This window comes from Puma concolor, chromosome B2 (genome assembly GCF_028749965.1).
Source record: "Puma concolor isolate L17-30 chromosome B2, mPumCon1.1.hap2, whole genome shotgun sequence".
NCBI classification, from domain to species: Eukaryota; Metazoa; Chordata; class Mammalia; order Carnivora; family Felidae; genus Puma; species Puma concolor.
The window spans coordinates 114,933,108-114,960,140 of NC_141671.1; the positions used below are offsets into that span (position 1 = coordinate 114,933,108).

The 27,033-nt window shown below is 40.6% G+C and overlaps 2 long non-coding RNA genes across 3 annotated transcripts in view; both read right to left on the reverse strand.

The window, feature by feature from the left end:
• Window positions 1–27,033, reverse strand: part of LOC147581190 (uncharacterized) — a 242,483-nt gene that overhangs the window by 26,900 nt on the left and 188,550 nt on the right. The gene's annotated exons all lie outside the window — the stretch shown is intronic.
• On the reverse strand, window positions 1,993–26,168 carry LOC147581191 (uncharacterized). Of its 2 annotated transcripts, none has more exons than XR_015251525.1 (3): window positions 24,627–26,168; window positions 21,825–23,231; window positions 1,993–3,650 (listed from the first exon to the last, which is right to left on the reverse strand). It is a non-coding gene; the product is annotated as an uncharacterized LOC147581191 (long non-coding RNA). The 2 variants fall into 2 exon arrangements; XR_015251524.1 differs by lacking the exon at window positions 1,993–3,650 and adding an exon at window positions 21,331–21,671.

Sequence of the window (27,033 nt, forward strand, 5' to 3'; positions counted from 1 at the left end):
AAGAAATTTTTTTGAATGTTTTCTTCCTCTAGATATTGGAGAGTGTACTAACCAAATAAACATATAGAATATTAAAATTTCCCTGCTGATAATTTTGCTAAAATACTGAAAAATCATTTCTTGCATAAACAAGACTAGACACAATAGTCAAGGATCAGGGTTTCTCAGCACACAAAGTAGGCTTTGTCCAGTGGATGTTTTCCTTGTTTTTTTTTTTTTCCTTGATAGAGTGCTAACAAAAGTATAACTTTCCCACTTTGTTGCAGAGATGGGGGATTGAAGTCTAGTGAGGGCAACTTTGTGCCTTATCTAAGCCTCTCATGGTGGGTCACTTAAGAGGGAAAGACCCCATTCATAGGTCCCTGGACAGGAAAGAGGGCCCACAGTGGGGACAAGGAGCAGTTCTGTGCTTAAAGGGATCTTGCAGATTTGCATAACGGAAGATGTTTATCCCTGTTTATGGCATATCCCTTCTCCCTTTACGTTTCCCATGGTTGATGTTACTTTTTATAGTATATCTGCCTTTTTGAGAAGGAGAGTGTGAGTTCCATGCCTTGGAAAGCAAAGAGGAAGGGACAGAAACCTTCAGTAACACTATCTGCTGGAGGGTGTCTGGCTTTAGGAATTTACAAAGAAGATGAAGTGTGTGTGTGTGTGTGTGTGTGTGTGTGTGTGTGTATGTGTATTCACTGAAACACATATATATGGTATATATGATGTGGGAGCTTTTCAAATGGATAACTTAAATGAAAGAATCAAAAGCTTTTCTTTATATACACTTGCAACTTCTTTAGTATATTGCATACATTGTCAAATTAATATCAATTATTAATAATTAGATTCAAAATTATATTCTAATGTCATTTTTTGTGGAATAGTAAATTGGGAGGATCCCACTGTCTTTGAGTTTTAAACATACCTGTGGAAAATACCAAAATTCCTGTGATGTACTTTTATCATTGACATTATGATTTTAGTAAGAAAAGAAAGGAAACTTCCAAGGAGAGTTTAATTTTAAAGAGGATGCAGGGTATCTTTTAGAAAGATTTTCTTAATCATATGGATTAATCCCGACTTTCAACTCCAGATAAGAAATAGGATATCCCATAAGGAGGATTTGCAGCATGTAGGGAATTTTTTTGCCAACCAGGAAAGGCTCCCAGGGTCTCAGTTATTAAAGTTAAATTTATTGGTGATTATGTCTATTTCCTGTATAAATGAAACTTCAAAACAAACACTTGAAAAAGCCAAAAGAAGTCAACTAAATGGCATGGTTTTTACAAGTATAAAAGAAGTGGACATTTTCAAAGGGTCTCACGGCTTGGCAGATTGAATAAAATGAATGTGAGAGCTTACTGTTAACCCCCAACAAATGCTGACACAGTTGTAGCCCCCCCCACCACCCCCACACACTGTTCACAAGAAATAATAGACAAACTGCCCAGAGATACACAGCTTTAATCCCATCAAGGGACTCTTGTGACATTGTAAACCAAGTAACTAGAGTTTGAGTAGATGAGGCTGTCCCTAGACCTTCTGGATGGGATTAATTCCATGTAATTCTCTACAGCCTTTTCTAATTGGTTAAGATGTGTGAGATGCCATGCGTAATGGAATCACTTAGCCATCTGCCTCTCACACAGGCCACTTCAAATGGGTGAAAAAAAAATTATTGTGAGAAGCCAGCAATTGACTCTATCTTGTAGGAATATAGTACTTACTCTTCAGCCAGATATTATGACAAATCAAAACAATGAACATGAATGTTGCTGCACCAGCAATGCCAACCTTGGTAGAAGGCGCAATTGTATTGTAAATGAGCCTGGATGCTGCAGAGCCAGGTGTCTCAATCTGCATGTGGAGTTTTACGTTTTGGTAAAAGTAAATACCAAGCCTTGTGCCAGTACACACACTGGTTTTGTATAAAACAGATCTTCAAGAAGTTAAGCTGTAACAAAAATAACATACATCAGATGGAACACTTGCCCAGCACTTGTCTGTACTTGTCATCCACTAAAATACTTCACTCATTTGGCAAAGTTAGAAAATAATAAAATCATCAATATACGATGAAGGTCACACAATTAGCCCGTTAATTGAACTTTTTTTATTTTTCACCTTGTTTGTTACAGTGCTATATAAATACAACCTGAACCCACAAGCCATTATAATCGTAAACACAAGCAAAAGCATGTTCCAGTATTACACAATGACCATGGGCCCACTTAAGGCTTGTTGCTTATTAAGCTGGATACATCTCAATGAACATTGGACACCTATATGCAGTTGAGACTGGGCATGTATCCATGTGCCTCTAAATCAGTGATTTTACACATATGTGTTTGTAATGCCCAGAGACCTCAACACAATCTTGGTGGCTTGGGAGACATGCCCATAGAGATCTACACTTTTGAGAGAGCTAAGTGAAGTTAATTATTTGAGTGCTTGTATTCATTAGATGTGATGATTGGAAAAGGTGTGGGAGAAAGTGTGGTTTTCTTGGTAAATAGGATTGGAGGTTACAAAAAAAAAAAAAATAAGAGTACATAATAAGACAAGGTTATAAAGCAGGCTTAATTTTTGTAGTTAACTATAAGGGACATCGTTATTCGTAAAAATTAGACTTCTAGAATGAATATAGTTAAGAGCAATATATTTTTCAGGTATGTTACTTGAGCCACCTCCATCTGAATTATTCAGTGTCCTTATTAAAAATGACCCCCCAATACCTTTTTCACCTGCCATCCTCTTTGCCTGATTGACTCCAAGTAATCCTTGTTGTTACATGCTGGACTTTCCCCTAAACTCATAACTGCTTTAGGATGAGGGTTGTACTTCATTGATATCTCAGCTTTGAGCTTAGCACAAAGAGATATCCATGTTGAATAAATCAATGCTGATTTTAAGAAAGTGGAATTTCATACGATTTCACAACTAAGTCTGAAGTAGTTAATATCAGGTGTTCGTGTCAGATGGGTCTGAGAATAATATGCTGCTGTAGGGCCTGAGCACCTGAGCCAATGCCCACACCCTATTCATAGACAAGAGAAAGGAAGCAAACGTGTATCAGGCACTAAGTGCTAGGAATGATGATGGCTGCCTCAAAGAGTGTGTCATGTGAGCCTCACAATCCCAGTAGGAGGAAGAAATTGCCACACATTATAGAGCTAAGGTAGTAGAAGCTCAAGGAGGTTAGGCTACATATTCAATTTCTCAGAGCTACAAAGTAGCCAAAGAAGGACTGACTACACCCCAAGGATCCTCTGTCCATTGTTGCAAGTTGGGTTCAAGTGGATTTCACCCACACCTAAAATATCTGATTTATCTTGGACCTCCCCCTGCTAGAAATTAAGAAAATTCTCAACTCAGGACAGTTGATTCTACACTCCATCTCCTGGGTTTTACAATTAGGTCAAGCAGATTTTCAAAAGTAGTTATTTCCAAAGCATCACCTTAGGGCGGATGGGAAGAGACCCCCTTACTCCCTGACTCTCATTCATCCCACTTACTTGCAGCTGGGCTCCAACCAGGATACCAAAGGGCCACAGGGTCACCCCAGAGTTCTAAGCTTCAGGCAGATGGCTCCTCAAGTGTAAGACAGAACCTAGATCTGCACACAGGCTGGAGTTTATGGTCAAGGGTCTGTTGCTCTGTAAGGGAACAAAGAAACCATTAAAGCAGCCCTGGGCCATTTTCCAAGAGATTTGGAGGGGGGAGAAAAAGTTAGTGGTTATAAGCAGAAGAAAAGTGAAATTTATATATTCTAGAGATTTATGTATGTGTGAAATATATATGTATACATGTATGAATGTTTAATTCCAGGGACCCAATACAGAACAAAAGAAAGTCTCTTTGAAATAGGTTTCCTTTTCTTGTTTAAAACTCCGTTTGATGAGCATGTAGCTTAATAATCCATTTATAGTTGACACGTGTGCTGCTATTTGAGCGGTCTTAACATATTCACGGTTAAGATCCTTCAGGGTCCAAAACAGAAAAGCACCACAGCAGCCCAGAAAATGCATTCAAACTCATCTCATTTCCTTAACAAGTGGTCTTTCAGGTAAGATCACACTTAAAGAAATGCCATTACAAGAAAAGAAGAAAAGAATAGAGAAAAGTTTTTATATTCCTTTTAGATTACATCTTTTCCCCTACCTTATGAAAATAAAAGTATTTTAAAAGAATTCTAGTTATAAGAGGAAGCAGCTTCAAACTGAATTAATATTGGCAATTGGCAATGTCTCTTGAATTATTCCTAAGTGTTTCTTTAAAAATTAGGATTTTTTGGGGCGCCTGGGTGGCGCAGTCGGTTAAGTGTCCGACTTCAGCCAGGTCACGATCTCGCGGTCCGGGAGCTCGAGCCCCGCGTCAGGCTCTGGGCTGATGGCTCAGAGCCTGGAGCCTGTTTCCGATTCTGTGTCTCCCTCTCTCTCTGCCCCTCCCCCGTTCATGCTCTGTCTCTCTCTGTCCCAAAAATAAATAAACGTTGAAAAAAAAAATTAAAAAATTAGGATTTTTTTCTTTTTGCTTTTTTTCTTCATATTTTAGCCCTCAGGAAGTACTTCTATGGTTCAACTTTCTCGTTTTCAGGAACATATGTATACCAAAATATGTGACTCACTCCACTTACCGATTTTTCCCCACATTTTCTTTCTTTTTATTATACATGCTTTTTTTTTAAAGCTTTCCAACTATATTTACATAACATTTAGGGGAGCAGCAGGCAATTGTAGGGTATGGGGAAATATACCAAATTTTGTAGTGTATTAACAGGGATTTCTTCTGCCAAAAAAAACTCTGACACCATTCATTGGTGTGTTGTTGGCTCAAGTGGGCAAGACAGATGGATCCGCCCTTTCACCTCAAAGGAGAAATTTTTTTTGGATTAATAAACAACTGACCTATAAGAAGCACTTTTCCATCCCTAACAATCCACCATCCTCTATAAAATTCACAGTCTCCTTGCAAAAACCAGCTTCAGTGTCATAGAAGCATTCTAAACCACAGTGTTTTCCTAATCCAGCATTGCTCACCAAAATCAGGGCTTATGGAGATATTTTTGGTAAACTTTGTCTGCCTCCATCCTAAGAAGGCTATATTAAAAAACACCCAGAATTGCCCAAGGAACAAAACCCCCAGCGGGGCCATGGGATTGTTTCCAGGTCAAGCATGCAATACTGGCTTTCCCTTACTCATCTCCTCACCTCAGAGAGGAGGTGCCTGTATCCATCATAAGTGGACGTGGCAATGTCCCTCTTCCTTGCATTGACTATAGAACTGACAAATTCCCCCCCAGTTCCCTCTGCCTGGAATGCTTTTCTTTCACTTCAGTCATGCTGCTGCCCAAATGTCATTCAGTTACCAGAAGGCCTTCCCTGACCACCCTATGTAAGTTAACCCACCACCACCATCTCTCTCAACATCTTACCCTGCATGAATCTGCCTCCTAACCCTGACTCACTACATTTATTTGTTGGCTGCTTCTCCCCATTTAGAATATCAGCTCCTTGGGGACAGGACTCTGAGTTTTTTGTTTGGTGCCGCACTCCTAAGGCCTGGAACGATGCCAGGACATTATTAAATTATAAATAAAAATTATTTTAAATATAAATTAATTATATATTATAAATTATAATTCAATCACAAATTTAAAAAGACACCTCCCTGAGATATTTGTCTTATGAACCAACCAATGATGGTAAGACATCTTGCCTAGAGTTTCAGAAAGGTTTCTGGCCATTTTTTGACTTTTCATGGTGTAGTGCCCTCATTTTTATGTGTGGCCCAGAGGCAAGGTGTTACACCACAGGACCTGGGGACCTTCCTTCAGGCTGTGGAAAAGTCTAGGGTTGGTAAGTGGTGGGTTTTCCCCATAGACTGTGGCCTGATCACAGTTTAAGGTCTTAGTCTGCATTCAAAGACTTCTATAGAATAGCCTTCCACTGTTTTCCAGCCTTCCCTCTTGGGGTAAACATATACAGTCTTACCCACAGTGAGCTATTTTCTACCAGATGTGCTCACCCCACCACTGTGCCCTATTAATGATATTTTATTTGCCCCCAAACTGTTCTTTCTACCATTCCCAGCCTCCTTGGCACTTCTTGCCATCACCACACACCTCAATTTCATCTCATCCACACTCAAAGCCTAGTCTAGGAATCGTGCCTTCCCGGAGGCTCTTCTTCACATGCCCACCATCACTATCACTGCCATTGCTCTGGCTGGAAGAAGCCACTTCCTCTCTGCTCTCACTGATTTAGATCCACATCTCCCTGATTGTGCAATAACAATCTTTACTGTGTATTGGGAGGCTTTGATTGTATTTATTGTTGTTTGCTTATTTGTTTGTTTTTTGTATGAGTCTTAGCTTTGCAAATTAGGCTAAGAAGGAGTTCCCCTTGTTTTTATTAATCTGCCTCCACCCACTTCAAACGTGCAAAGCATTCCTAGTCCACAGTGATTATCAACTGCAGAGCACAAATCCTGAGGTGGGGACAGTGAGTGTCTGAGTCTATTGTGGGGAAGAATATATCCAGGCTGAAAGAGTACCCCACCTCTTGCTATGCAAATCCACAATTTCCAACGTTCCAAATAACCTCTCCAACACATGAGATTTGCCATATTAGACTGGAAGCAGCATGTGTATTATTCACCATTGCATCTCCTACACTGTCTAGCACAATGCCTTGAACTTTTTTTTTTAATGTTTATTTATTTTTGAGAAAGAGAGAGAGAGAGAGAGAGAGGAGAGAGAGAGAGAGTAGGGGAAGAGCAGAGGGAGAGAGGAGAGGGAGACAAAGAATCTGAAGCAGGCTCCAGGCTCTGAGATGTCAGCACAGAGCCTGACACGGGCTCGAACTCACAGACTGCTAGATCAAGACCTGAGCCGAAGTTGGTTGCTCAATCGACTGAGCCACCCAGGTGCCTCACAATGCCTTGAACTTACTGCGTGCAGAAAAAAAATGCCTGGGGAATGAATGAATGCACTCCTGGAAAATCTTTCTGTTCCCTTGTAGTTAGCACCTCCTTGATCCCAGGTTTAAAGCACACATCCTTAAGGCAGGTTATAAAACATCCTCATCTTTAATCCTTATCCCCCTGCACAGCCCCCACACCCTCTGACCGAGCATTTATCTCAGGGCACAAAATGCCATTTGCGTGCTGATCAAAGGCTGTGGGAATGGGGGCATGAGCAGAATGGCAGCTGCACTCAGATCCTGCCCACACCCTTCCTGTTTGCGGCAGCCCACCCCAGGGGCTATTATGTTTGCAGAAGGCTAAGCCCAGCCCCTCCTTCCCTGGTCCTTACAGACACTCTGTGGGGCTGAAGTGGCAGCCCCTTGCTCATGGAGCCTGTTTTCAGCATTTCATTGTCCCTATGCAAGGCGCAGATAGCAGCCCAGACGCTCCTTTCCCCTTTCCTGGGACACTGATAAGGCAATGAAAACAGTTCTCTATTTTCCTGCACAAAAGCTAACTTAGAAGAATGGGGTGGAGCATAAGTGATAACCGGCCAGAATTTGTTGCTTTGTGAAAAGAAATGTGGCAGGGAGGGACAAGGGAAGACTGAAAGCTTTGAGTTTCTGCTCTGGGTTGTAAAAGTCAGCCACCATTCAACAACAATGTCCCCTTTCCAGCCTTATAGCCTCATTTCACTTCTGTAATGGAAAACGCTGCCCTCAGGTCAGAGGACCACAAGTGTCTCCTCCTGAGGGTGGCTGGGCCACCTGGGAGGCTCTCATGTGACCCACTTAACCACAGTGTAGCTTAGGGGTTGGAATTAAGGGAGAGGGGAGAAGACAAGCATGCCTTCCTGTACATTTAACCCATTCCAACCGAATTTCTTACCCTTTTGAACCCACCAGCTTGGTCAATTTCAGCTCAAGATGTGTGTGTTTGTGTGTGTGTGTGTGTGTGTGTGTGCGTGTGTGTGTGTGTGTGTGTGTGTGTGTGTGTGTGTGTTTATGTGGGGAACTTCATCAACTCCACATGATCTTGGTTTATCCCAAGTGTCTCTGGTCAGGGACTCTTTAAATAAACAACACAGCCTGGAGTTTCCAAGTTATTTTGCAAGAGAAATCCTTCAAAGATGTAGTTGGTGTTTGGTGACCATGGAGGCAAAGAAATGCCATAAAGAAATAGAAGATTACTATTTCCATCTGGAACTGAAGAAAAAAAAACTGAAATTAAGGAGAGAAATGAGATTTTACCAAAATGTTTCCTGGTGGGAGCTCACTGCCCTGAGGCAGGCACTGGTATCCCTCTGCCACCACTTGCTCTGGAACGTGGTGTAATTAACAGAAACTGCAGTCCTCCTTTTGTTTATCAGAAAAATAAGGTAGTTTCCCTGAGGCCAATTCAAGGAAATTAATTGGTCTGGGGTAGAGTCCCAATATTGCCATTGTTTTTGAAAGCAACCAAGATGGTTCTAATGCACAATCAGGGTAGAAAATCGTTTAACAAGACAATCTCTAAGGCATCTGCTGGTTCTAAAATGTTACAGTTCCATAGTTCAGGGTCCAAGTTTCTCCATTTTTTTTTTTTTTTATAATTTAGATGTAATTGACATACAATGTATTAGATTCAAGTGTACAACATAATGATTCAATATTTGTGTATATCACAAAAATAATCACAGTAAGTCTGGTTAACATCCATCTCTGTTAATCTTTCTCTCATTTACCTAAAGACTTGATTCACAGCTCCTTACTAGCCTCCACATCATTCTGAAATTGATGGAGAAAGAAATTCAGCAAGTGGCCAACTGTTACTTTTCCCACTCTGCGACATAAATGCAGGTAATTGAGCATTGCTCAACACCTAGGGACCAACTTTCACAAGGCGTGTAAGTTTGGAGGGCTCTGGGAGGATTAAAGCAGGTGCATATTCATGAGCTGAACCTACCCAAGAAAAATAAAGAACTCCACTGAAATAGCAGCCATGAGGAGAAGAGAACACAGCAGTCAAACAACCCTACTAGGCAGTTTAGACTCTTACTCATTTTCATCGTGAACAAGGCTGTATGGAGCCAATGCAATCCCATTAGTCACTGACTGGGATGTGCCTCTTTCACTTTCTTTGAGAAAACACTTGATTATTTTTACAAATCTCACTCTCTGCTTCCTAAATAGCAATATAAATCATTCTTATTGTCCCTCTGTTCCCTTTTCTGCCTCCTTGCATCAAACTCCCTAAAATGAGTTTCCAGAATCTATAGTCCTGTTTTAATTCCAGACTTGCTCATCTTCCCCCTAGGGAGGCTGTTCCTCCAGTGAGTTGTGTTGGAGGGTGTGGGGAGGGTCTTGGTGACAACTGCCTAAGGCACGACCAGCAAATCTCAAGTGATTTTAAAATCAAGTGTGCAGCTGCATAAATACAAAAGGAACAGGCAGCATAAAATGAAGTACAATGCCAAATATCTCATACAAATGGAATAGTTACACAATAAATACAAAAAATAAATATGATTATGTTAACTTAGATCTTTAGAATAAAATCTCAGGAATTGGAAACGATTCTATTAGCCATATAGGCCAATTCCCAAAGGATGCTCTCTTCAGCATCCTCAGCGTACAGCCATCGGGGATCTGACCAAACATCCAGCGATGGGCTTTACTCTCTCACAAGGCCTCCCATTCCAGTTTGAATCCATTTTAATTAAAATCCAGCTGAAGTCAAATATTCAGTTAGAAGCACTGCGAGTAATAGCACAGCTCTAAAGTAAACATCAGCTCATGGATAAAAGGAAAAGCACAAATTGGGAAGTTTGTAGAGTAGAATGGGTAGAAATGGTCTGAGATGTTTATTTATAATTTTCCCTTAGAATCACTTTTGTTTTTTTGAGAGTGAGAATGTGTGTGAGTGGGGTAGGACAGAGTGGGGAGAGCGAGAGAGAGAAAGAGAGAAGCTTAAACAGGCTCTATGCTCAGTGTGGAGCCCCAGGATCATGGCCTGAGCCAAAACCAAGAGCCCAATGCTCAACCCATGGAGCCACTCAGGTGCTCCCCCCCTTAGAATCACTTCTAAGTTACACATTCACATGGCCTTTGCATGTCCCCATCCAGAGAATGAATATTTTCATTCAGCAGCTTCTGCTGTTAGATAAAAAAAAAATTATGGAAATAAAATATTTTGAAGTAGAAAAAAATTGATGCAAACCTCTTGTTAAAGTGAGATTTTTTTTTTAAGTAAGGAATTTGTTTTTTGAAGCTCCAACTATTTGGTAAAAATTATCTCCTCTTTGTATTCTAGCTATTTAAATGTTATGGGTAAGTTGGAAGTATCATAATTATCTCAGTTCCTCTCAAATTCTGTAGGAAAACTGATGTAAATATGTATAGTGATTATACAAATACCACTGAGTATCCATTCAGATCTGATCCTTAAAAACAAAGTTTTAACCAAGATACTCTAAATAAGTAATGTAGATGAAGAAAGATGAAGACTAATTGAGGGGATAAAATTTGCTCTCTGGGATTAATTCCAGATTTAAATGCATGGATTTTATTCCTTCAACCAGAAAATCTCGCTTTTTTGGCTTGTTGTATTAATCAAGATAAAGATATCCCATCACATATTGTGTTCCGTATAAACCCAATACAGGTGTATTTTCAAGTGCAATTGGTCCATGTACTACTCTGAAATGATGATACTTTCTGAGATATTAAAGAAATCATAATAATAATAGCAAACATTTATTGAGCACTCACTAGGAGCCTGGGACTATAATGGAGCCTTACATACATCATCTGATTTAAAGAAACGGTCATGATTTGCTTTATCTGAAACCACTTCCCAGGTACTAGAAAATTAAATGAGTGTCCACCCAGCCTTTCCAGAAGCATCTCATTTACATGGCACTTTAAACTTCCATATCTATAATCTCTTTAGAATCGGGAGGTATATGGAGTAATAGAGCTAACAATAGAAGCTAACTGTTACTCTGTCTTCTACCTTTCTTTATAAAATGAGAAAAATTTGAAGGTTACTTGCAAGTTTCTTTCTAGTTTCAAAATCCCTGTATGTCTTAGCCCAAGACTAAGAGGTAATCAGCTTTATCAACTTTCAGAGCATTTTGAAAACAGTGCTGTGTTCATTAGCTTATTGTCAAATCTAGACCCACCTCTACCTTCACATGTCTGGAGACGACAGGTCCAAATTTTAGAAATTCACTTTAATTAAGGGCACCTGGGTGGCTCAGTCAGTTAAGCGTCCGACTTCAGCTCAGGTCATGATCTCACGGTCCGTGGTTCAAGTCCTGTGTCGGGCTCTGTGTTGACAGCTCGGAGCCTGAAGCTGCTTCGGATTCTGTGACTCCCTCTCTCTCTGCCCCTCCCCTACTCGTGTTCTGTCTCTCTCACTCTCAAAAATAAACATTAAAAAAAAATTAAAAAAAAAAAAAAGAAATTCACTTTAATTCAACCAAACTTGCATTGTTGTGCATGGGCTGGGAGTTTGAGAGATAAATGAACTAATGTTCCTAAGAATCCTAAGTATCTTGGAAAGATGCAAGAAAGAGATAATTCCAATGGAGAGAAACTGAGACATCATCAATAAGTCCAGTAAATATGAGCAGAATTTCCAGGGGCTGGTTTTTAGCATGATGAAGGAATTAACTTTTTGCAGGGCTGAATTCTGTGGGCAAGCTCTATCCTATGGGGAACCATATCCTGATGGGGAAGCTTCATTTATTTGTTTGCTTTGCATTACTCCAAGGTGTCTGTCCAGTGCTCAGCTCAGAGACAAGATTCAATGTATTTTGTGAACTTTTCTTTTTTAATGACTGAATGCGTAAATTAGAAACTTCTAAAAAATCAATAGTGTTATAAATGTATCTACTCACCTGCTCAAAAAATAGTTATTGCAAATAACTCTGGACACAGTCCCTGCCCACTTGAAGTTTATAATTCAATGAGAGGGACGTACATTGGTTAACTAATCACACAAGGACTTTGTGCCTGCAGTGGTGGTTTTTCCCCTCCACCCTAGGATCACTCCCCTCTGTCTCACACCTGCCTTCAAGTCATCCAGTTGACCACTGTTCCTTGACTTGAGGGCCCCTTCCTACTCTACCATGAGCCACGGGCCATGACTTAATGTGGCTGCTATTTATTGAGAACCCCTGTAAAATTCTCTTCCCCACCAAGGGCTCATGAGGAAGACAGAAGTGTATGAGGCAGGCCTCACCTCCATTTACTGCCTCATTTCTTTGTTTCTTCGTAACTTCACCACACCAAGATGTGGGGGCACATAGATGTCACTGAATAACTGGATGTCAAACTAAATGCTAAATGTGACTTCATAGCTCAAGGGGAGATGAGCCCCAAAGCGAAGCCCTCTCTAAGGGGGTGAACTTTTTCTGAAACACATCGTCCTGGTCTCTGAGAGTACCTCTTCAAGTCTCCATGTACCTTTTAGGAAACTTCAGCTCAGATGGGCATAGATTTTTTAAAATTATTATTTTATTAATATTTAGAAAACTAGCAATAGTCACACAAAAAATAGTGCACATAAAAATGTATTGTCTTATTCATGGTGGCTTAGAAGAGAGGGCAGTGGAGATTATAGGACAGCTCTAGCCATTACCATCCCCCAAGCAACCCTTGGAGCTGCCTCTGGCTGAATCGTTTCCACTGGGGCTGGGGGATGGGATGGGGACACCTTCCAAAAATAATTCCACAGAGGAATATTAGAAATGGCAGCATTCTCCAGACAGTGGTCCTACTCCTAAATGCTACCCTCAAAATAGTTAGGGAGTAGGCAGAAGGCATTTCCTATTGCTCTGTCAGAATACTCCCTGGCCCCTTTCTGGAAGAAAGTTGTAGAAAAAAAGAGCAAGTAGAATCTGCAAGTGGCCAAGAGGTGTCATCAGGGAGGAGCCAGCATCAGAAGCCCCAGAACAGGAAGATTCTACCTGCGAGCAAGAGTACAGGCAAGGATTCAATTAACTTCATGTCCCATGCCTTTCCTGGGCACCTACTAAGCTTGGGCACTGTGCAGAGGTCACGGATCACAGCGCTGTGCAAGCAACAAGGGATGATAAGGGAGCACACAGGATCTGTTATAAGGATGCCTACCAGGCATTATGGGAATGGAGATGCAGGAGCAACTGAGGCAGGGATCCATCCCAGAGCAACCAGTTCTTTAACCAGGAAGGACAAAGCGAGGGTGCAGCATCAGTTAGAGAGGCCGGGACTTCCATCTTTTGGCAGAAGAGAGCTAGTGAGCGGGCTTTTCCAGAAAGTAGTCCCCATCCCAAGGCAGGAGCTATGCTCACAGCTGTGAATATTCCCCCACTGTGTTGTGTGGGAGGGCAGAGGGAGGGCGGGGACAGAGGGATGAGGCAGCTTGCTCTTGACTCCCACAGGGACAGGGTGAGCCCTTCACCAAGACTCTAAAGCCCAGAGGTCAGTATTTTCTTAGGTTTCTTTCTTGGCCCCTCTACTGCCTCAGACTTCAGGAGCCCCTGTAGACTTGGTCACCAAGGTGCCACAGGCGCCAAGGTCCCTGGCTCCACTGCTCTGGCAGAGGCCCTGCCCTGACCACATTCTCCCCGGGGCCCAGTGGCTGCTTTCTCCGGTTTTACCTTTGTTTTGCTAGTCTGTTCCTCCCTGGGCTTGTTTGTGTAAGAAAACCTCTCTCCCTGTTTCCTGTGTCTCTGTCATTTCCTCCCATTGCCATTCTGCACCATGGCACTGAGGCCCATTGTTTTTCTTTCTAACCACATTCTAGTCCCTGGGAATGGACAGTAGGTACGGGACAATGTGGAGGAAGGCAGGTCTGCCTGGGCTGTTTCAGAACCACTCTCAAGCACCACAATATCACAGTAAACTGGCGGGAGTGGTGTTCGATTGTCAGCGAGGGAAGGAAGAAACTCAATATCAGGAGACAGCTTCTTGCCAATTAATCCTTAGACACTGTCCAAATGGAGGCAAAGGCATGTTCCCAGGGGTGAAGACCAGAGATGTCTGATAGCGCTGATAACCATCTTTGGGAAAGGAAGCTATGGCTGTCCCATTTGCTTTCAGGTTTTCTGTCATGTTCTTACTGCTTTTAAATTAACTGGAAAATCAACTGAGCCTTATTTAAAAGGGGAGCTAAACAGAGGTCTGAAACCAGGAGCAGGACACATGGATGCCCAGTGAAATGCACTTAGGGATGGATTTCTTTGTGGTTCTATTCAGTGCTCTGACCTGTTATCCCTTTTGATCAGCCCACTATTCAGGCAGCCTGCATTGTAGTGTAAGGTAAACGACTTGGTGTTTTCTTGGCAGAGCTTGAATCAAACAGGTTCTCACAGGAGCTCAGATCCTGAGTTGTTTTCCTGAGCCCAGGGAGAGACAACTGTAAAAGTAGCTGGCCTGGGGAAAGAGGAATGTGATGCTTTTTATTTACCATTGAAATGTTCAATGCTTGTGTATGTGTTGATTTCCAAATACAAATGGGAGGAACACCGAGGTCCATATCCCATTAATGACTAAGTGTCACATTGGCTTAGTTTGGGAACACTGCCTTAGTTTTGAAAACCAGCGCTTTTTTTTTTTTTTTTTTTTTTAGTGAAATTTCAACAAAGTGAACTGAGCAAGATTTGATATAGGATTTCAGCTTGGTTTTCCTAAGAGAAGTATTGAAAAGCACATTTATTTTGTTGACTATCACCTAGCAGAAGTTTGTGGTTCTATTTTGGTAGTATTTGTTTCATAAAACTTTCATGGTTTTTGCCAGCTTCTTTTATTACACTGTTCCCATCAGTTATGACACTGAGACTCCCTCATGAAAGAGGTTTTGTTTATTTCAAGTTTTAAAGGACAACATGGTTGCCAGAAACATGTTAAACCTCCAGGTTTCTGTTCGAACAGTAGACAGTTATAAAGCACAAAGGTATCAAATTCCCTTATTTCAAATAAAGTTTGTTGTTTTTCATTAAAGGATTTAAGCATGCACTATGCCATGCATGTGCTGCAAAGCTGCTTGGGACACAATTTTAATATCAACCAGTCTTGGGGTGCCTGGGTGGCTCAGTTGGTTGAGCGTTGGACTTTGGCTCACGTCATGATCTCATGGTTCCTGGGTTTGAGCCCTGCGTCGAGCTCTGTGTTCATAGCTTAGAGCCAGGAGCCTGCTTCAGACTCTCTGTCTCCCTCTCTTTCTGCCCCTCCCCCACTCACGCTCTGTCTCTCCAAAATAAATAAACATTTAAAATAAATAAATAAATAATATCGACCAGTCTCTGGGTGCTTAAGTGGCTCAGTAGGTTGAGTGTCCAACTTCAGCTCAGGTCATGATCCCAGGGTCGTGAGATCAAGCCCCATGTCTGGCTCCACACTGAAGGTGGAGCCTGCTTGGGATTCTGTGTCTCCCTCTCTCTCTGCCCCTCCCCCACTCGCACTCTGTCTTTCTCAAAATAAATAAATAAACTTAAAAAATTTTTTAAATAAAACAAAATAAACGCTCAAGCGTATTGAAATATTTAAGGATGAGATGCAATGATTTTTGAGTTGTGCTTCGAAATAAAAGGAAAGAAGGTTGGTGGAGTTTATATGAAGCTCGACCAATGAGGACTTAGAAATGTCTGTGGGCGATGAGTAAAAGAGGGTTCATCACAGCAATCTGTCTCTTTTACATGCTTCAACTAATCTATGCTTCAACTAAACTAACAATTGGCAAAAAAACAAACAAACAAAAGAACAATGGGAGTCAAAAATATTTTTTTTCTAAAGAGAATTAACTGGTATTATTTCTTCATTTAAATTCTCTAATCAAGTAACACTTCAGTGTTACTCTCTGTGTTACAGAGAGTTCAGTGTTACACTCTGATGCTGTCTTCTTACAGGGATCAGATGTATTAAAACTGTTGGAAAGCCAGAAATCTGAGCAGGTCCATCATTTTTCAGATGTCCAATGAAAGAAATACAAATTACATGACTGCATGCAAATTACTTGATATTATTAACTCAGAATTCACTTATTCCCTAGAATAAAATTTATAGGGAAAATCTGAGAAAAAACAATACTGGTGAATAAATCTGAGAAATGAGCTTTTTCCATCTCTGACTCTAGAACAAGCAAATATAGACAAACTTTCCCAGGAGTGTTCCATCATGGGCTTCAGTGGGTGGAGGTCCATTTATGAAAAGGGAAAGCTTCTTTAGCATGTGAATGAGGAAGAGTCATTTTACTTCCAGAGACAATTCTTGATCTATGTAAATCTGTATTTTCTGGGACTGCATCTCAGACTCTTGTCAGTGTTCCTTCTCTGTACTGCTGAGAACAAAGTCTTAAGAATCAAGATTTTTCCATTGCGGGTTTGCCAATCGGATATTACAACATTTCCTTCCCAGGATATTTTATTTTTCTTTTATCTATTTTACCCAAATTACATTTATGTACACATATTCAAAGAATGCACTAAACAATAAATCATTGAGATAATTTTCTCATTTCAAGGTGTCCCATGAAAGATTCTATGGCCAGCAAGTAGACCACATAGGCAAAAGTGAGTTAGGATCCTGGCCCAGAGGCAGTTAATCAATTATAATATGTGATCCAGATGAGAAGCAGATAACATGGCCCAATATTTTTGTAACTAAACCTGTATGGTATTTAGAGTTTGCCCTCCCAGAGGAGATTCAACAATGGGCCCTCAGCCTTGCATGGGGAAATACCTCACTTTGGTGTACACTGTATTTATATTTTGGGCCATTAGAGACACAAGCTGTCCACTAAACTAGCCGAAATAGAAAAAAAAAAAATCCCTGCCTCTGTGTGGGTTAAATAAAGACCACAAGTTGCAGCAGTTGGCCTCAAAGAATTGAATAGGCCTCTCCCCAGACACTCATTCTGCTTATCTGGAATCTTAATTCCAGTCTGCACCTTTTGATCAGGCAAGCCCCAGACCATGGACGACTTATCGAAGGGGCTGGAATTTGCACTGTGCCCCATGCACTCCATCTTACTGGCCACTTGTAGGCTGGATTATGGGACTAACACTTCAACACTCACTAGTGGAGGCCTGGGAGTGGCTCCTGGTGTCCATCACAGGCGAGGTGCCATGAGTCAAGTGGGAGGTCAAGCGGAACACGCCAGAAGGCCTCCCACAGCCTCTGTGGCTCTTCCCAGCTCTCCGTGTTAACAGAAACATCCTTCCTCACTACACAGCAACAAGGTTATTTTTCCTTTTGAATGTAGGCATGAAGCTCAGTTTCCCAGTCTTCCTTCTCTGCACATCCTTTCCTTTTCAGGGTGGTCTTATGATGCTGTCTCACTGACTTCTCATCTCACCCCAGGAGGCAGCCCCCACCTGTGCCACAAGCTGGTGAAGGTCTTGCAATCTTCCCGCCTGCCTGGATTTTCTGTTATCAGCCTCTAGGCCTGCCGGCTCCCAGGGTCCACTTTCAGGGACAGCAATAGCTCCAGGCCTTCAACCCATTTCCATGTTAAGCTGGACAGTTACTAAGATTAATTCCTACTCTGCTCACAATCTGATTTTCCCATCATTTGTGCCTCAAACCCTAATTCAGAGTCACCCTTAGCTAAAAATTATAACACCCAAGGATACGTAAACCTTTGGTGGCCCCTGTCCCTGACCTGGCCCTTCCATTCCCCATACCCTCACAGGAACTCAGAGAGTAGGAGAGGCCTCTCACTGTGACCCTTCACCTTGTCCTCCCATTCTTGGGTAGTTTCTTCTCTGAAACCTTTTTTTCACCTTTCAGACCATCAAAATCTACTCTCTTTGCATCGCATTTCTTTCTGTCCCATCCCAGTCACTTGTCCCATGAAAAACAAGTTTCAAATACTAATTAACACAAAGATGTTAACAGATAAACAGGGCTACATGTGTGATCGAGTGATGTAAACATAAGAAATGTTTTTATACCAGAATTCTCAAGTACCCTGGGAGACGACTGGCCCAAGAAAAAATTATTTAGTGATGAATTGTCCTTTCCTGTCACTTATTTCCATATAATACAGCCAGCCCTTGCTCTGTAGGGCTGATTCTGATTTGTTTCCCATCAGCTTTCCCCAAAATTGTACATTGTTCACCCTCATTTCAGATGGAACGCATCATTCCAGATCCAGATAGCTGTCAGTGCTGCTTCTGTCCACTCGGGGTGACAGTATGATGTAATGGAAAGAACCCCAACTTTAGAATCAGGCAGACTTGAATTCCATGCTCAACTCAACCACCTGCTAGCCTGGTGACATTGGCAAGTTATTAAATTCTTTGAGCCCTCAGCTTCCTCATCTGTAAAATGGGAATATATCACTTACTTCCAAGTTGCTGAATAAGGTAAATGAGACAACACACATAGTTGTTTGGTAGTTTGCTTTTAAAGCTAGGTATAACAGTAGTTACTTGAATCACAGCTTTGAACATAAAAGTCATCTGCCTGCAGTAAATATGGGTTAACTTGCTGGTCACTTCTCATTTTCCATTAATAATTGCTTCATTCAACACTGCAGAACTAGCAAAGAGCAGCCTACTTCTTGACTTTAGGTGCTAGAAAACTTAGATACTTAAACCATTTGACAGCCATTTTTTTAGCTTATTCTGGGCTACCTCGTGTGTATCATGAGAAACTTAAAAATAAATGGAAAAGATGGAGAAAGTAAAAAAAAAAAAATGTCTTAATATCACTCTTCCTGCTGAAGGCAAAAATTGCCTCCACACTAAAATTTTGAATTTAATGGCTAGTACAATTTTTAAATAGCATAAACATTGAACTTTCCAACCAGCCCCTTAAAAATATTCACTATGAAGTGGTAAGGCTCACTGTAAAAGAAGTCTTCCCAAGTAACAAACCTAAACTTTCCCTGCTTTTTGGCAATTCCAGAGGATCCTAAAATATCCATGAGTGTGTGATCTGGTGAAATGTCCTATTTATATGTAAAAGTAGTTATCTAAGCACACCTTGGGAAAAGATAACACTTATTGATTCTTTAAGCATATCAGGAAGGGAAATCTATTTGACTAAAACCTTGACCTATTCTTATACTGGTGATTGCTCTCTCCTCAAAGATCCAGTCTCTCACAATTTAATTTAACAAATTCTTCTTTTAGTCACTTTGTGCTTTTCATGTAAAAGTCAAAACTTGTCCACTTCCTGGGCTGGAAACCCAGATGCCAATTCTTTCTTTATTTCACACTGAGTCACTGTTGTAAATCTGAGACAAGTTGGTCAACGTGGTTAGAAAGCTTAAAATAACAAGAAAAAAGGTGGATATTATTTTTTACTCCCAGTCCAGAATTGAGGCTTCAAAGGCTCCCGGAGATTCTGGATGTGCCCAAGGTTGCCTGGTCATTGGTGGCAGACCTGAAACTCAAGCCCAGGTGGATCTGATACCACATTGGTATACTGAGGTCGGAAGCATGGACTGGCCTTGTGGGAGCCAGTCACCTTTTGTCATTCACTTCACCTGACGCCTGGCCAGCTGTCCTTCCAGAGTGTGCTGTTGTCACAAATGGTGCCAGCTGGAAAAGTGAGAGGGAGAGCAATACACACAGCCCTGCTAGAATCAGTGCCAGAGGGTGCACACTCTGGGAATGAGGCAGCAGGGCTGACTTCTGTTTCTCTGTTCTTTCGGAACCCTGGCTCTCTTCACTGTGCTTCAGTTGCGAAAACTAACCTGCAAATTCTTCCCTCCCATGTGCCTTACTAGGCTCCTCTCCAGGATTTATTCACCTTTGGCAAATGTTCATACTTCTTTCCCCTTGCCCAAGACATCCCAGCCATTCTTCCTTTCAAAGATTTTCACGATCCATTCCCTCATTTCTACTCCTGCTGCCTCCAACCTGGTGCTGTGTTTTATAGTTTCATATCCAAGTTCTTGCAACAAGTTCTGAACCGCTTCCCTAGTTCCCAGAACTCCACTCTTACCCACCATCCCAACACAGAAAGATTGAATCACAAACACACCTCCCAGGGTATTTCCTATGGTGGATCCAGATTTATCAGCCTAAACTCCTGCTGGTGTGGTGAAAAGAGCAAAGTGCATGGGGTCAAAAGACCTGGTTCTAGTGCTGGCTCTATGGCTGACTCTAGTTCTTTGACTTTGGTTGAGTTATAGAAAAGGTTGAATTAAAAGTCTGAACTGGATTAAGCTGTAATTTGAGTGAAGGTGGGGTCCCAGATTCACACCCAAGTGACCCAATCTGCTACTCATTTTCCCTTAGCCCTATGATCTAAATCTATTCTATGACCTGCCTGTGTCCTGGAATGCTGACCCCTATGGAGAATCACTAGACTCTCCTCCAGCTGTCTTCCTCTCCACCAATGGGAGGGAGGCAGAGAGGAGAGCAAGAGAGGAGAGAGAAACTGGGGTATTTGTTCCCTACTGTCTCCTTCCTACTGGGCAGACTCTCCTACAAAATCCCAGCAGTCACTGGACTCCAGTAACATGATCTTCCCTTGTCGTTTCAGTCCTAATGGTGCTAATTCTTTGAGAGATGCAGTTCTCAAAGTATCGTCCCCAGACCAGCAACATTAGTATCACCTGGGAACTTGTTAGAACATTTGCAGGCCCTGCCTCAGATTTACTGAATGAGAAATTTAGAGGGTGGGATCTAGTCATTTCTATTTTTAACAAGATCTTGGATGATTCTGACACTCAATAAAGTTTGAGAGTCACTGCCAGAGAGGAGATTGGTAGAACTGACCCTAAGTCTCTGGTTCAGTAGGTTAGGTGGTAGGGTCCAATGTGCATTTCTAACACAGATGAGGCCTTAGCTGCTCATCGCAAAAGTACAAATTGAAAGCCACAGCTCTCTGGGGCACCTGGGTGGCTCAGTTGGATAAGCATCCAACTTTGGCTCAGGTCATGATCTCACAGTTCATGAGTTCAAGCCCCCCATCAGGTTCTGTGCTGACAGCTCAGAGACTGGAGCCTGGAACCTGCCTCGAATTCTGTTTCTCCCTCTCTCTTTGTTCCTCCCCACTCATATTCTGTCTCTCTCTCTCAAAAATAAATTAACATTAAAAAAAATTAACACACACACAAAAGGAAAGAAAACCACAGCTCTAGATCAAAAGCCAAGTGTCTCTTTCCCTTGCTAAGAAAAAGGAAGCTTTCCCTCACTTATAGATCTTCCAGTGAGTTCACCCACAGCAGATTCTGTTTGAGGTAATGTAAATTCTCCTCAAAACCTACTCAAATCCCCCCAACACCCAGCACCTCCCCCCCACACACACAGGTGCACACACATGCACACACACACTCCCAACAGACTCACTAGGAGAGTTAAATGCCAGTGTGGTTTAGAAGAATTTCAAGATTTGCTCCTGAAGGAAACCCAACTCATTCTAACTAAAGGAGTTATAAAATCTTGCAAACTGTTACAAAGAGTGTATTAATTTGTTAGGGCTTTCATAACAATTACCACAGACTGAATGGCTTAAACAAAACAAACTTATTTTCTCACAGTTCTAGAGGTGAAAAGTCCAAGATCGAGGTCTTAGCAGGGCTAATTACATTCTGATGTGTTGGCTTCTAGATGGCCATCTTCTCTCTGTGTCTTTATATAGTCTCTCCTCTGTGCATGTCTGTGTCTTAATCTTCTCTTATTATAAGAATTTCAGTCATATTGGTTTAGGACCCACTCATAAGACTTCATTTTATCTCAGTTATCTCTGTAAATGCCTTATCTCCAAATACAATCGCATTCTGGGGCACTGAGGGTTAGAAATTCAACATATGAATTTTGGGTTGACATGATTCAATCCATAACAAGCAGAATCTTGGGAAACATGGGTAGAAATAGATTGGACCAAGGAAGACAAAATATAGTTGGATAGGATTGAATGTATTGATATGAGTGCACTCACCTGAGCCTAACATAGTAGTTCTCAACCTTGACAGCACATTTGGCTGTCAAAAAATACTGGTGATGTTGGAGTCCAACCCCAAAGATTCTAATTTAATTTTTCTGGGGTATAGCCTGGGCATCAGAAAAAAAAATTTTTTTTAAGTTTATTTATTTTGAGAAAGAGAGTGTGTGAGAGTCAGGGAGGGGCACAGAGAGAGAGGGTGAGAGAGAATCCCAAGCAGTCTCAGTGACACCAGTGCAGAGCTCTATATGGAGCTTGAACTCAAGAACTGTGAGATCATGACCTGAGCTGAGATCAAGAGTCAGATGCTTAACCAACTGAGCACACAGGTGCCTCAAGGGCATCGGAAAGTTTTTAGTTGCCCCAGATAGGTACCAAGGTTGGGAACCCCTGTAAAGCAGTTTCCTTACCCAGTTAATTGGACCAGTAAATGAGGCTGAAATATCACAGTTGTTCTTGGAAGAATAAGGGGTCCATACACATCAAAAGGTGGAAGTGTTGGAGTGAATTTATTATGTGTAAACCACCCAAGTACCCTCACCCCTGTCATGCCCCACTCCCACTTTAGAAGACCCATATGATGCTCCCCTTATTAAGAAATGCCTTAGGGAAAGAAAGCTCTACCTTAGAAAGCTCTACAAAGATGCAGAATGTCTCTATGCTAGAGATAGAGGGAGGGGGGATGTTATTGCACAGTTGGGTCCTGATTTCAATGGCAGTATGTAATCCTGGTGGACTTGAAAGGAGTAATTACCATAACAGACTGCAGAAACAGGGAGAGCTGATCAGACTGTCAGACCTGGAAAAATCTGGTGGTTACTTATCACAGAGCCCTTGGGAAAAGGAAAGATGGGCAGGTTACCAGGGTATTGGTTGATCCACATATCTCAAAAAAATTCTAGGTTTAATCAGTAGGAACTAGACTAGTTTACCTGGAAAAAACTCTCAGGTGCCATCCCCTCACCTTCCCCACTGTCCTCATCAGATGTACCAGAGTTTGCAAAGGGAATGTAGTGGACATTTGTGAAAAAGTATCCGAGTGAGGCTGTTATGTGCCTCACATAAAAATGGGGAAAAGGCATTTCCCCAAGGAGAAGATGATGAATAGAAAAAAAAAGAAAAAGTAATAATTGCCTACTACAATGCCCACCCAATAGCTATTTCTATGTAATTAATTGACTCTTTGATTCACCATTAACATTTCATCTCACTTTATTGTTGACAAAATGTTTTTCACATATACTATCTACTTTAATCTCATTTTAAAACTCCTGACTTCATTTTTTTTTTATATTTTCCTTTTAGAGAAAAGGCAATTGGGTCTAAGAAAAGGTGTACTTATATAGAACTGAAATCCAGATCCAGTATAAATTTCAATCTCTTTCCATTATATAACATCATTACCTTAAAAATAAGAGTTGGTTTTTTTTAATATGACATTTTAGAATCAGGCTTGGATCAATTTGGACTAAGTAAATGCAGTATTCTTCCAACATATGTAACTTCTATAATAATATGAGCAAAAAATAAGTAATGGTTACTACTTCGAGATCAATCATATGCCAGACTTTACTCAATTAAGTTAAATTCAATAAATATATTTAAATATATAGGATGCATCCCAGATACTAGGGAATCAAATAAATATAAGATCCAGTCTCTGTGCTCCCATAGTTCAAATTAGGTCATCTAAATAAATAAAGTAGACATCTAAACAAATAAGTACAATAGAGATACTTCAGGAACATTGTATTTTAATTATCTATTTGCTTCTATTCCCTGGACTCCAAGACTCTTGGGTTCAGGGATCACGTCTTTTTTGTATTCCCAGCACTGATCACAGTGTCTGGGACTGAGTAAATTCTCAATAAATAGTTATAGAATTAATTAATGTATTTATTTATGAAAAAAGATAAGTGTAATGGAGACTCAGTTGAAGGAGGGATTATTTTTATTTCTGTACTAAGAAAAGCTACATTTTGACGTGGTAGGATGAGTTTCGAAAGAATCCAAGAAAACAACTCATCTGCACACTGGAGTTGTGCTGTGTACGTGTGCACTCTTTGTCGTGCTCATGACTAGAAAGGCCTCGTCACAATAAGGAGGGCATTCTGTCCTATAGAAGGTACTTTTGCATTGTTGTGTTGCAACCAATAGATACTTCTGTTCCGACAGATACTGCAAACAGTAGACTTAGCTTTGCTCCTTTAAGACGTGCTTCTTACTACTCCTTACTTACTTACTTACTCCAATCTCCTTACTACTGCTGTGTGTAAATCTAGCCCTATTTCAAACACATCTGCGGTCTTAATTTTCTCAAACTGTCCATTTGTACTATGTATATTGCCCATACAGACACTATATCATCAATTTTTTTTTCTCATGGAAAGTACACTTATTCATTTATTTACTCATTATTCTGCTGAGCATAGAACCCTCTACTGGGTCCACTGTGATTCTGAGACCTACATCCCTCTAACTCAAATGTAAAAGGCCTCCATCATTTCTCTCTAAGCTCATTCCTCCTGGAATGAATACATTGTTCATTAGACATTCAGCAAAGTATTTGCCATCTGACAGGCTAAATGAAAGCATCTCCTCTCCTAGAAGAAGTTCACTACAAGGACAACCACTGTCTTTGTTCCAGTCTAGCACAGACCCCCAATGATACACGCACTCTAACACAGTTAAATTCAAAGGGGCCACACCTAGGGAAGCTACAGAATAGTTGAGAGTCACTTAAAATACTCTGACATGTCATGTCAGGTCACCAATTGGAAAAGAGGATTTTTTAAATACCTGGATCAGGAAAGCTCGGAGGTCCTGCCTATGGGATCCAGAAATGTGCCAAAATTGAGCTGCTGTTTTGGACACGCTTTGAAGGAAAACATTTTTGGTGGCCAGTTTCAGCGTTTGTCTTCGATTCAGAACTCATATTTGATCCTAGACCAAAATATGTATCCAAAATTGCAAACAAAGCTGTTAAAATATCAGAAGGACCATGGGGGCTAGTCTTCAGAGACAGATCCAAAGGCACATGTATAAGGAAAGCCCCGTGGCCACTTCACAAAACCTTTAAAGTACCAACTTCAACTCAAAACATATGGCAGCACAGGGTATGAAAAGGAGCCTTTCACTTCCTGGAGAGATGCCAGTCTTCTGTTGGTAGCACTGAGAAGCTCTGCCACAGAAGAGGCTCCTGGGGAAAATGCAGTGGACTGTGTGAAACACATTGGTGGTCTGTCTCCTTTCTCACTGCCAACGTATTAATGGTGGAAGTTGTTCCTTCAGTTGGCATGAATTGGTATTTTTATGTTGCCTAAAGAAACTTGGAAACTACTGTATTCTCATCATTAGATGTAGACTTTCTCATGTGGGAGACTATTTGAGGCCATGTGAGATCCATTAATTAATTATTAATGAAAATGAATTCTTTAAGTCAATAAAGCCTGCGGCCACAAGATTTTAAGCCCCAGATTATCCATAAAGAAGGCAGAATGCCTTATGTGTGTTATGTTAATTGGATCTTCTACTTACACAGAGTTGTGTATAGCCCATACACAGACCACCAATTCCAAAAAATGGAGGGCAACATGTTCATCTAGTATGAAAACTATACTGAGTAAAACCATTCTTGGTTCCGAAGTGCCTTAGAATGTAATGGGGCTTAGGGTCACCATTAAACATGTCATTTTTAAGAGCTATAGAAGAATAAACTGACTCCCCACAGACCTACCCTGGGATGTACACTTTTAAACAAATTCTTCACATTCACTTAGTTACTTGTGATTTATTTCTTTCTCGTAAAATGAAGCTCGGTGTATGAAAAAAGAAGTCCTATTGGTTTGAATGTGGGAATCTAGATGTAGAAACCTGGATTCCCACGTCCAGATATAATCAGCTTTTTTTATGTACATATTTTGACATGGTTGAGATGATGCTACACTCAAAAATTATACTCTTCTCTTTTCACTCAACAGTCTGTGCATCATGAGACTTTTTTCATGTCATTGAAATCCTTTATTAACAGGTTATAATTGCTATATAATATTATGTCAAATAGGTTAGTTTGTAATATATAACTTCTCATGTTTGTACATTAAAAAAACTGTTTCTATCATTCAGCTGTTCTAAATATTGTTGTGATAATTTTAATGTGTTAATCTTTGTCTACTCATTTCCTTAAAATAATTCACTAGAAATGGAATTGCAATTAAAGTGTTTGGTTCTTGGATATTAACTAAACTGATTGTGGTAATCATTTCACACAATATACATATATTAAATTATTAGATTGTACACCTTAAACTTATACAATGTTATATGTCAGTTGTAGCCCAATAAAACTGGAAAAAAAGGCCAAAATATTTGGTTCTGGATATAATATCTCCACAAGTTTACCTATTTATTCTTTTATATATATATATATATATATATATATATATATATATATATATGATACAAATATATCAGTAACATATATCAGGAAGTGCTGTGTGTGTATAATTTCCCCCACAAGTTTACCAATTTATTCTCCATTAGTAGTATTGTTATTTTAATATTTTTAATGTTTATTTTTGAGAGATAGATAGAGAGAATGAGCAGAAGACAGGCAGAGAGAGAGGGAGACAGAAAATCTGAGGCAGGCTCCGTGCTGTCAGCACAAAGTCTGAGGGGGAATTGAACCCACAAACCATGAAATCATGACCTGAGCCAAAGTGGGACGCTTAACCAACTGAGCCACGCAGGTGCCCCCCATTAGTAATATTTTTAAATGTCCATTTTACCACCATCGACAGCACTGAAAGTTCACTTTAATTTTTAAGCTATTTTAAGATTTAGTCATTCCTTTCACACATTGCTCCTGGTAGGTTGCCTTGTCTAATCACTCATATGATTGATTATCTGGCAAGTTCTTCTGAATGTCAACATTTTTTTAAAAACATATTATAAACCTACAACATATTATGAGGCTACATTGTCTTCTACAATAAAACAGGGTTATTTTCACAATTCTATATAATTGGGAATGAGGTTGTCACATAGATGGAACACAACAGCCTTCAGCTACTCTCTGATAGATTTAAAATGTGACAAGCAAAGACTGTTACACTTTAGTATTTTCTGCAGAAGGGATGTATCTGAGTCCTCATAATGCTTAAAAAACTTATCTGAAAATCCACGTTCCTTTTCAAGTTATTATGTT